At 39.3% G+C, this 9034-nt stretch overlaps 1 long non-coding RNA gene across 1 annotated transcript in view; it reads right to left on the bottom strand.

The window, feature by feature from the left end:
- Nucleotides 1-3885: 3885 nt before the first annotated feature.
- The window catches only part of LOC104997585, an 11974-nt gene continuing 6825 nt past the window's right edge, over nt 3886-9034 (bottom strand). Inside the window, exon 3 of the long non-coding RNA XR_826341.1 lies at nt 3886-3949. This is a non-coding gene — a long non-coding RNA (uncharacterized LOC104997585). The remainder of the gene's footprint in view (nt 3950-9034) is intronic.

Raw genomic sequence — 9034 nt, 5'->3', positions numbered from 1 at the left:
CAGACTTAGATTATTGTGATATTGAATGGTTTGCCTTGGAAACAAACAGATCATTCTGTCGTTTTTGAGACTGCATCCAAGTACTTCATTTTGGACTCTTTTGTTGACTATGATGGCTACTCTATTTTTTCTAAGGGACTCTTGCCCACAGTAGTAGATATAATGGTCATCTGAATTAAATTCACCCATTCCAGTCTATTTTAGTTTGCTGATTCCTAAAATGTCGATGTTCACTCTTGTCATCTTTTTGACCACTTTCAATTTTCCTCGATTCATGGACCTAACATTCCAGGTTCCTACGCAATATTGCTCTTTACAGCATTAGACTTTACTTCTATCACCAGTCACAATAGAATGGGAAAGACTAGAGATCTCTTCAAGAAAATTAGAGACACCATGGGAATTTTCATGTAAAGATGGGCACAATAAAAGATAGAAATGGTATTGACCTAACAGAAGCAGAAGATATTAAGAAGAGGTGGCAAGAATACACAGAAAAACCATACAAAAAAGGTCTTCACAACCTGATAATAACGATGGTGTGATCACTCACCTAAAGCCAGACATCCTGGAATGTAAAGTCAAGTGGGCCTTAGGAAGCATCACTATGAAAAAAGCTAGTGGAGGTGATGGAATTCCAGTTGAGCTATTTCAAATCCTAAAAGATGATGCTAAGAAAGTGCTGCACTCAATGTTCCAGCCAATTTGGAAAACTCAGCAGTGATCAGAGGACTAGAAAATGTCATTTTTCATTTTAATCCCAAAGAAAGGCAATGCCAAAGAATGTTTAAAATACTGCACAATTGCATTCGTCTCACACACTAGCAAAGTAATATTCATTGTTCTCCAAGCCAGGCTTCAACAGTACGTGAACCGTGAACTTCCAGATGTTCAAGCTGGATTTAGAAAAGGCAAAGGAACCAGAGATCAAATTGCCAACATCAATTGGATCACTGAAAAAGCAAGAGAGTTCTAGAAAAACATCTACTTCTGCTTTATTGACTATGCTAAAGCCTTTGACTGTGTGGATCACAACAAACTGGAAAATTCCTCAAGAAATGGGAATACCAGACCATCTTACCTGCCTCCTGAGAAATATGTATGCAGGTCAAGAAACAACAGTTAGAACTGGACATGGAACAACAGATTGGTTCCAAATAGAAAAAGGAGTACCTCAAGGCTGTGTATTGTCACCCTGCTTATTTAACTTATATGCAGCTTACATCATGAGAAACACTGGGCTGGATGAACCACAAGCTGGAATCAAGATTGCTGGGAGAAATATCAATAACCTCAGATATGCAGATGACACCACTCTTATGGCAGAAAGCAAAGAAGAACTAAAGAGCCCCTTGATAAAAGTGAAAGAGGAGAGTGAAAAAGTTGGCTTAAAACTCAACATTCAGAAAACTAAGATCATGGCATTTGGTCCCATCACTTCATGGCAAATAGACGAGGAAACAGTGGCTGACTTTATTTTGGGGGGCTCCAAAATCACTGCAGATGGTGATCGCAGCCATGAAATTAAAAGATGCTTGCTCCATGGAAGAAAAGCTATGACAAACCTAGACAGCTTATTAAAAAGCAGAGACATTACTTTGCCAACAAAGGTCCATCTAGTTATAGCTATGGTTTTCCCAGTGGTCATGTATGGATGTGAGAGTTGGACTATAAAGAAAGCTGAGCACCAAAGAATTGATGCTTTTGAACTGTGGTGTTGGAGATGACTCCGAGAGTCCTGTAGACAGCAAGGAGATCCAACCATTACATCCTAGAGGAAGTCGGTCCTGAATATTCATTGGAAGGACTGATGCTAAAGCTGAAACTCCAATACTTTGGCCACCTGATGTGAAGAACTGACTCATTGGAAAAGATCCTGATGCTGGGAAAGATTGACGGCAGGAGGAGAAGGGGACAACAGAAGATGAGATGGTTGGATGGCATCACCGACTTGATGGACATGAGTCTGAGTAAACTCCAGGAGCTGGTGTTTTACAGGGAGGCCTGGCATGCTGTAGTCCATGGGGTCGCAAAGATTTGGACGCAACTGAGCGACTGACCTTAATTAACAAGTGGTCTCAGAGGAAGGGAGTCTCCACCCACAGTTCATGAGGATGAATCATAACTGGTCTATGTTAGCCATGGAAATTTCACTTCATTTGGCAGTAAGTGGTCTGGAGTCAGCCCTAGACCCAGTTCTGACTAATGAGATAGAAGAGAGAGTTTGAACAATGAAGATACTCAGTATTCAGAGAAAGAGATCATGAAGCATAGTATCTACTTGACACAATCATAAAATTAAATCTGAAAGGTAAAACAATTTGTGTGAGGGAACCTAAATTACATAGGGCAGATCCAGAACACTGACTGGTGAGAGGATAGAGGATCACAGAAGGCTCTCCAGAGACGTACTCTTTGTAGCTTTTTAGTTCATAGATCAAACAGCCATTGGTGTGAAGTCTAGAATTAGGTTGAAGATTTCGGAATACTGTGAAGGCGTCCCCTCTGACTCCTAGAGTGAAAGTGTTAGTTACTCAGTTGTGTCTGACTTTTTATGACCCCATGGACTGTAACCTGACAGGCTCCTCTGACCATGGGATTCTCCAGGCAAGAATACTGGTGTGGGTTGCCAACCCCTTCACCAGGGGATCTTCCCAACTCAGGGACTGAACCTGGGTCTCCTGCATTGCAGGCAGATTCTTTACCATCTGAGACACCAGGGAAGCCCAAAGTGCTTAGCTTTTCAGGCAAAAGAATTAAAAGGACCAGTCATATTATGTATAGGACTAGAAAGCTGAGTGATCACATGACAGAGAAGATCTGTAGCCTTTATTATGAAGGCCTAAAACAATAACCAGGAAATCCACAGTCATACTGATGCTGGAGGGTTAATATGGAAGAACTCTAGAACCTTCAGCCTACGTCAAAGAGAAGCAATCATTTTCCTCCTATGTATTAGCCAACTCTTTTGCTCCCATCTACCCTGAACACTCAAGAAGCTGCATATTGGAAGTGAATGAGTGAGACTTTCTAGAGTGAATTTTCCAGTTTAGCATCCCAGAGGTTATCATGACTGTGCTGTGCTACCTAATGGGGAGAGTGAAGTGGTAGGGAGTGAAATCATAATTCAAACCTCACAGTAACAAGCATTTCATTAGAAGTTGCAGACACCCCTCTGCTTAAATTTCATGAAGCAACATACTCTCTCAAACACGGATAAAAACATGATGTCCCTGTTTTACAGAGAAATCACAACTCTGCTTAGCAAATTTAACAAAGATTAGATAAAGTCACTGATTTATGATAAAAAAATATATACAGGTAATGTCTACTTTAGAGAACTTTGGTCTTTTAGAAATATTTAAGAAAATAAGTTAATTCATCTTTTAGTACAGTCAGTAATTCACCAGTTTTTTTGGGGGGAGTTTGATTTTGGCTATAGCTAACCTCAACATCTGGTTGTCAATGTTGATCACTGGGAAGGCTCTGCCTTTATGGCAACGGGGTAAGATATCCTGTACCTTTTGCTCAATTTTGCTGTGATTTTAAGACTGCTTTAAAGATAAAGTCTACTTAAAAAAAAAGAACTCTCATTCACCATGACAACTGAGTAGATTTCAAATGTGATTTAAAAACAAAAAAAACCTGTTCTTGAAATTAGAATGGACTGAATCAAACTCTTCTCCAAATATGTTACTTATAATATTCTGAGGATTAGTGAATTATCCTATCAAGTCTCTGGAAATAGGAAACTGCCAAAGACCAGGGAAGAAAGCATCTTCTTTTGTTCTTGTTCTGGACAATACCAGTCCTCTAGGGCAGTAAGGAAAGGACAGCAAACTCAGCTGTAAATATCAAGAGTAGTTCTAGTTCTGGCAAACTTACCTGGGGCTCCAGCATGGTGACCTTCAACCATTCTTCAGTTCAAGGCTCTTCCATGAAGAATGCACTGAGTCAATCACAAGAAACAATGCATAAAGAAAACAACATGATATATTAGACTTCAGCCAAACAAAGCCAACAGACAAACAGTACTACAGCCCCCCAAGATTTCTCTCGATTGGCTTTAGTGTTAAATCCACTCTTTTTTTTTTTTTTAAATAAGCTCCAAATTCTTCCCCTCATAGGATCACCACTTTGTTTTCTGTACAAAGGCCTCTCAAACTCCCCTACCATATACTTAAACTTTTACTAAGAGGTCAAATCGAATCTTATGCTAAGTGTTTTATAAAAAATAAATAAATAAATAGGGTGGGAGGAAACTTTTGGATGTGATGGATATTTTATGGCACTCATTGTGGTGATGGTTTTATGAATGTGCACTTATGTCCAAACTCAAGTTGCAAATATTCAATATGTACAGCTTTTTGCATGTCAATCACAAATTAAAAAAAAAAAAATCTCCAAAGAAAATCAACTCCTTCCCAAATCTTCAAAAGGAACTGATTGAACCACATTTAATTCTACCTAGTATCTCACTTTAACCTCATTATCATATTACATATTCCACCACAGAGGTATATTTGAAGGTTCACTCTTTATTGAGAGGACTGAATTCTACTTGACAAACTTCCTACTGTGCTCTTATATGACATAATTTCATGACTGCAATAAAACAAAGCATAGTCATCTCTCTCTCTCTCCTCTCCTTCCAAATACTGTTCCTTCCTTTGTCATAATAGATTCTCCTTTTGAAAATTCTCTTTGATCAGTACAATTCATTCAATTATTTTGTGTCAGCTTTATTGAGGTATTATTTACATGAAATAGTGTACAATTTTAAGTGCACACTGCAGTGAGTTTTGACAAATGTATACAATGGTAAATACTGTTACAATCAAGATATGGAGAATTTCCATCACCCCTAAAAGTTCCTTCATGCACTTTTGTGGTCAATCCACTTCCCTCACCCAAACCAATGACAAGTACTTAGCTTTCTTTCACTATACTTTCACCTCTTCTAAAAGTTCGCATGAAGGGAATCAAAGCATGTGGTCTTTAAGTATGGTTTCTTTCACTCAGCACAAGACTTTCAAGATTCATCCCTGTTGCACTCATCATATGGTAAGTATACGTTTAGCATTTTAACAAACTGTCAAACTTCCCCAAGTGGTTGTCACATTTTACACCCCCACTAGCAACACTGAGAGTTTCTGTTATCCACAATTATTGCCAAAACTTGATACCATTAAACTTTTTAATATTAACCATTCAAGTGGATGTGCAGTGGCATCTCACTATGAACTTAAGTCTATCATCTTGCTATCTGATTTTATTTGTCCTGTTTTTCATTGTTCTATTTCTCCTCTGTTTCTGTCTTCTTTTGAATTTGTTGATTTATTAATTATTGTTTCTGATATACCTCAACAAACCTCAAATGACTTCCAATCAAGGCCAATTACTTATAACTCTAAAGACTTTATTCAGTTAATGGGAACTTAGTTTATTTCATGACCCATTATTTTAAAATGGATCTGAGACTTTAACCACACACGATCAATAAAAAAGAGAGGCTGGTGCTTGCATTAAGGAAAGGGTAAGGATCAGTAGAGCGGTGGTGAGGAAAGCACAAATGTGGCAACAGAGCTGCTGAAAATTCAGCTGTTTGTTTTTAGTGCTACTACACGGTGTGGTGCTTTTGAGCTGTGGTGTTGGAGAAGACTCTTGAGAGTCCCTTGGACTGCAAGGAGATCCAACCAGTCCATCCTAAAGGAGATCAGTCTTGGGTGTTCATTGGAAGGACTGATGTTGAAGCTGAAACTCCAATACTTTGGCCACCTCATGTGAAGAGTTGACTCATTGGAAAAGACTCTGATGCTGGGAGGGATTGGGGCAGGGGGAGAAGGGGACAACAGAGGATGAGATGGCTGGATGGCATCACTGACTCGACGCACATGAGTTTGAGTAAACTCCAGGAGTTGGTGATGGACAGGGAGGCCTGGCGTGCTGCGATTCATGGGTCGCAAAGAGTCGGACATGACTGAGCGACTGAGCTGAACTGAACTGACTGACACAGTCTTGAGAAAGATTCCCTTTAAGAAAATCATTTAAGTAGGAAAAACAAATATTGTTTTCAAGTACACTCTCTGTGGATGTGACATATTTTATTAAGGGTAAACAAAAAGGAAATAATCTTTAAATAAAATAAAAATAGCTAGATCCAAAGAATGGTGTCATGATTTTTGGTAAAATACAGTGTAAACCCAGGGATTAAATTTGTAGCACAACATAACATGAAGACCTATTCCCTATGAGTTGTACCTGGAGCCACAACAGCAGAAACACAGAATTTCCATATGAATAAGAGAGTGGTAGTTAGAGACACAGCCCCTCCTTCTGCTAAGATGAATCAATTTATGATCAGTGAAACACCAATTAAGGGTGAGAGTGAAACACAGAAATGAAAAAACAAAACAAAAAACACTGACAAAGCAAAACAAGAAACAGTGACCCTCCAGAATAAGAGCAGGGAATTTTTTCTCTCCACAAAGCAGGAGCTAGTTCTTCAGCACTGCTTATAACACATCTACAGCTATCTTTCTAAATAGCTCAACTGAAAGTATGTTTATGAATAAAATCCATTATTTAGAGATCAACATGAACAAGTTAAATGGCCATATTTATTTTCTTACAGGGTGGGAAATCATGCTATTTTATCTAGTTGTTATAGTGAATAGATCAAAGCAATTAAGTCATAGGGACGGAAAATTTCCTGGCAAGGAAAGGACTCACCATGAGCAAGGAATACACTCAATTAAGTTTTTCTGATTCATTTCTTCCTTCTTCCCTCCCTCTCACCTTCTCTTCCCTACTTCCTTTCTATCACAGTGTACTGGTGCTCAGTAATAGGCAATTAATTGAAAGCAAAACCAGAATCGGTTAAATTCAGTCAAAATATGGGTATCTCATACATGTTAAAATCAGATAATCTCTGTAAAATAGTCAATCATTTCTTCTTCTTTTGCTTCTTGTCCGACTCCCCTGGAGATATGTAAATTATTGATTCCATCTGGTTCATTGCTGTTTGAGTGCTTATTTTTTCAAGGCAGGTGTAAATAAAGCTAAGTGACTTTTCAGAAAAGCTGCACAGTAAGGTTATAAAGCTGAAGTGTAATTCTCCTCTTCCAGATGCCACCCCAGACAGAGAAGTTTACAGAAGGAAACCTACTACAGGACCTTTTGCTGCTGCTTCTGCTGCTAAGTCGCTTCAGTCGTGTCCGACTCTGTGCGACCCCATAGACGGCAGCCCACCAGGCTCCCCCTCCCCCTCCAGGCAAGAACACTGGAGTGGGTTACCATTTCCTTCTCCAATGCATGAAAGTGAAAAGTGAAAAGGAAGTCGCTCAGTCGTGTCCGACTCTTAGCGACCCCGTGGACTACAGCCTACCAGGCTCCTCCATCCATGGGATTTTCCAGGCAAGAGTACTGGACTGGGGTGCCATTGCCTTCTCTGAGTTTACATCTCTAAATCAGCCCAAAAAAGAGTTATGGGCAAGACTCAAACCCTATATACTTCCCAAGGCATGTGGCATCTTTCTGCTCTAATTAGATACTATATCATGTATGAATTAATGGTTTATTGTGTCTTGAATTAATGTATTATAATTTATAACCTACTAGAAGTTTAAAACAGGACTGAAACACAGAAATAATTATCTCCATTAGTACATTTATGGCATAGTCATAGTTTCTACATGGCCAAGCCATACAAAAACTCAGGTTTGTGCTGGATAATGGTCCAGGCATAATAAACTCTGAGTATAGCTATCAGTGAGCACAAGTTAGATATTGTACTCTGTAAAATAACAAAAATTGCCAGATAAACCATGATAATCTGGAGAAAAAAATCAATTCCTTAAGTTAAAGCCTGTAAGATTTCCCAGTTAGTTATTAGTATTAACAGCAATTTCCCAGGACTTTTATTAAGGAATATTGAGTTCCAGTTCTCACGTAGTCTCCACAAGATCAGTCAACAACCATGCTGGCATCCCCTTGAACTATGGAATCATCTTGATTAACTGACCTCTCAGGGGAAAAATATACCAACGTAGCCAAGGTGAGAAACAACAAATGCAACAGAAACTAACACAATGCCATAAAGCAATTATACTCCAATAAAAAATAACAAATGGAAAACAACAGCAACAAAACCCCAAGCAAATGCGTGTTTAGACTCCTTTTGGTGTAGTTAAAAAGCCTGACATTGAAATCCAATGGACATGGGTTCCACCCTCAGTCTGTCAGTTACCACCAGTTCAGTTCAGTTCACTCAGTCGTGTCCAACTCTTTGCAACCCCCTGGACAGCAGCACACCAGCCTCCCTATTCAACGCCAGCTCCCAGATTTTACTCAAACTCATGTCCTTGGACTCAGTGATGCTATCCAACAATCTCATCCTCTGTCGTCCCCTTCTCCTCCTGCCTTTAATCTTTCCCAGCACCAGGGTTTTAAAATGAGTCAGTTCTTTGCAGCAGGTGGCCAAAGTATTGGAGTTTCAGCTTTAGCATTAGTCCTTCCAATGAATATTCAGGACTGATTTCCTCTAGGATGGACTGGTTGGATCTTCTTGCTGTCCAAGTGATTCTCAAGAGTCTTCTCCAACACCACAGTTCAAAAGCATCAGTTCTTCAGCACTCAGCTTTCTTTATAGTCCAACTCTCACATCCATACATGACCACTGGAAAAATCATAGCCTTGACTAGATGGACCTTTGTTGGCAAAGTAATGTCTCTGTTTTTTTTTTTTTTTAATATGCTGTTTAGGTTGATCATTGCTTTTCTTCCAAGGAGCAAGTGTCTTTTAATTTCATGGCTGCAGTCACCATCTGCAGTGATTTTGGAGCCGCCAAAAATAAAGTCTGTCACTGTTTCTACTGTTTCTCCATCTATTTGCCATGAAGTGATGGGACCAGATGCCATGATCTTAGTTTTCTGAATGTTGAGCTTTAAGCCAACTTTTTCACTCTCCTCTTTCACTGTCATCAAGAGGCTCTTTAGTTCCTCTTCACTTTCTGCCATAAAGGTGGTGTCATTTA

Source organism: Bison bison, unplaced genomic scaffold (assembly GCF_000754665.1).
Source record: "Bison bison bison isolate TAMUID 2011002044 unplaced genomic scaffold, Bison_UMD1.0 scf7180017864311, whole genome shotgun sequence".
Classification (NCBI taxonomy): Eukaryota; Metazoa; Chordata; class Mammalia; order Artiodactyla; family Bovidae; genus Bison; species Bison bison.
Note: the sequence above shows the minus strand (reverse complement) of the source record. Positions and strands in the feature narration are given on the sequence as shown.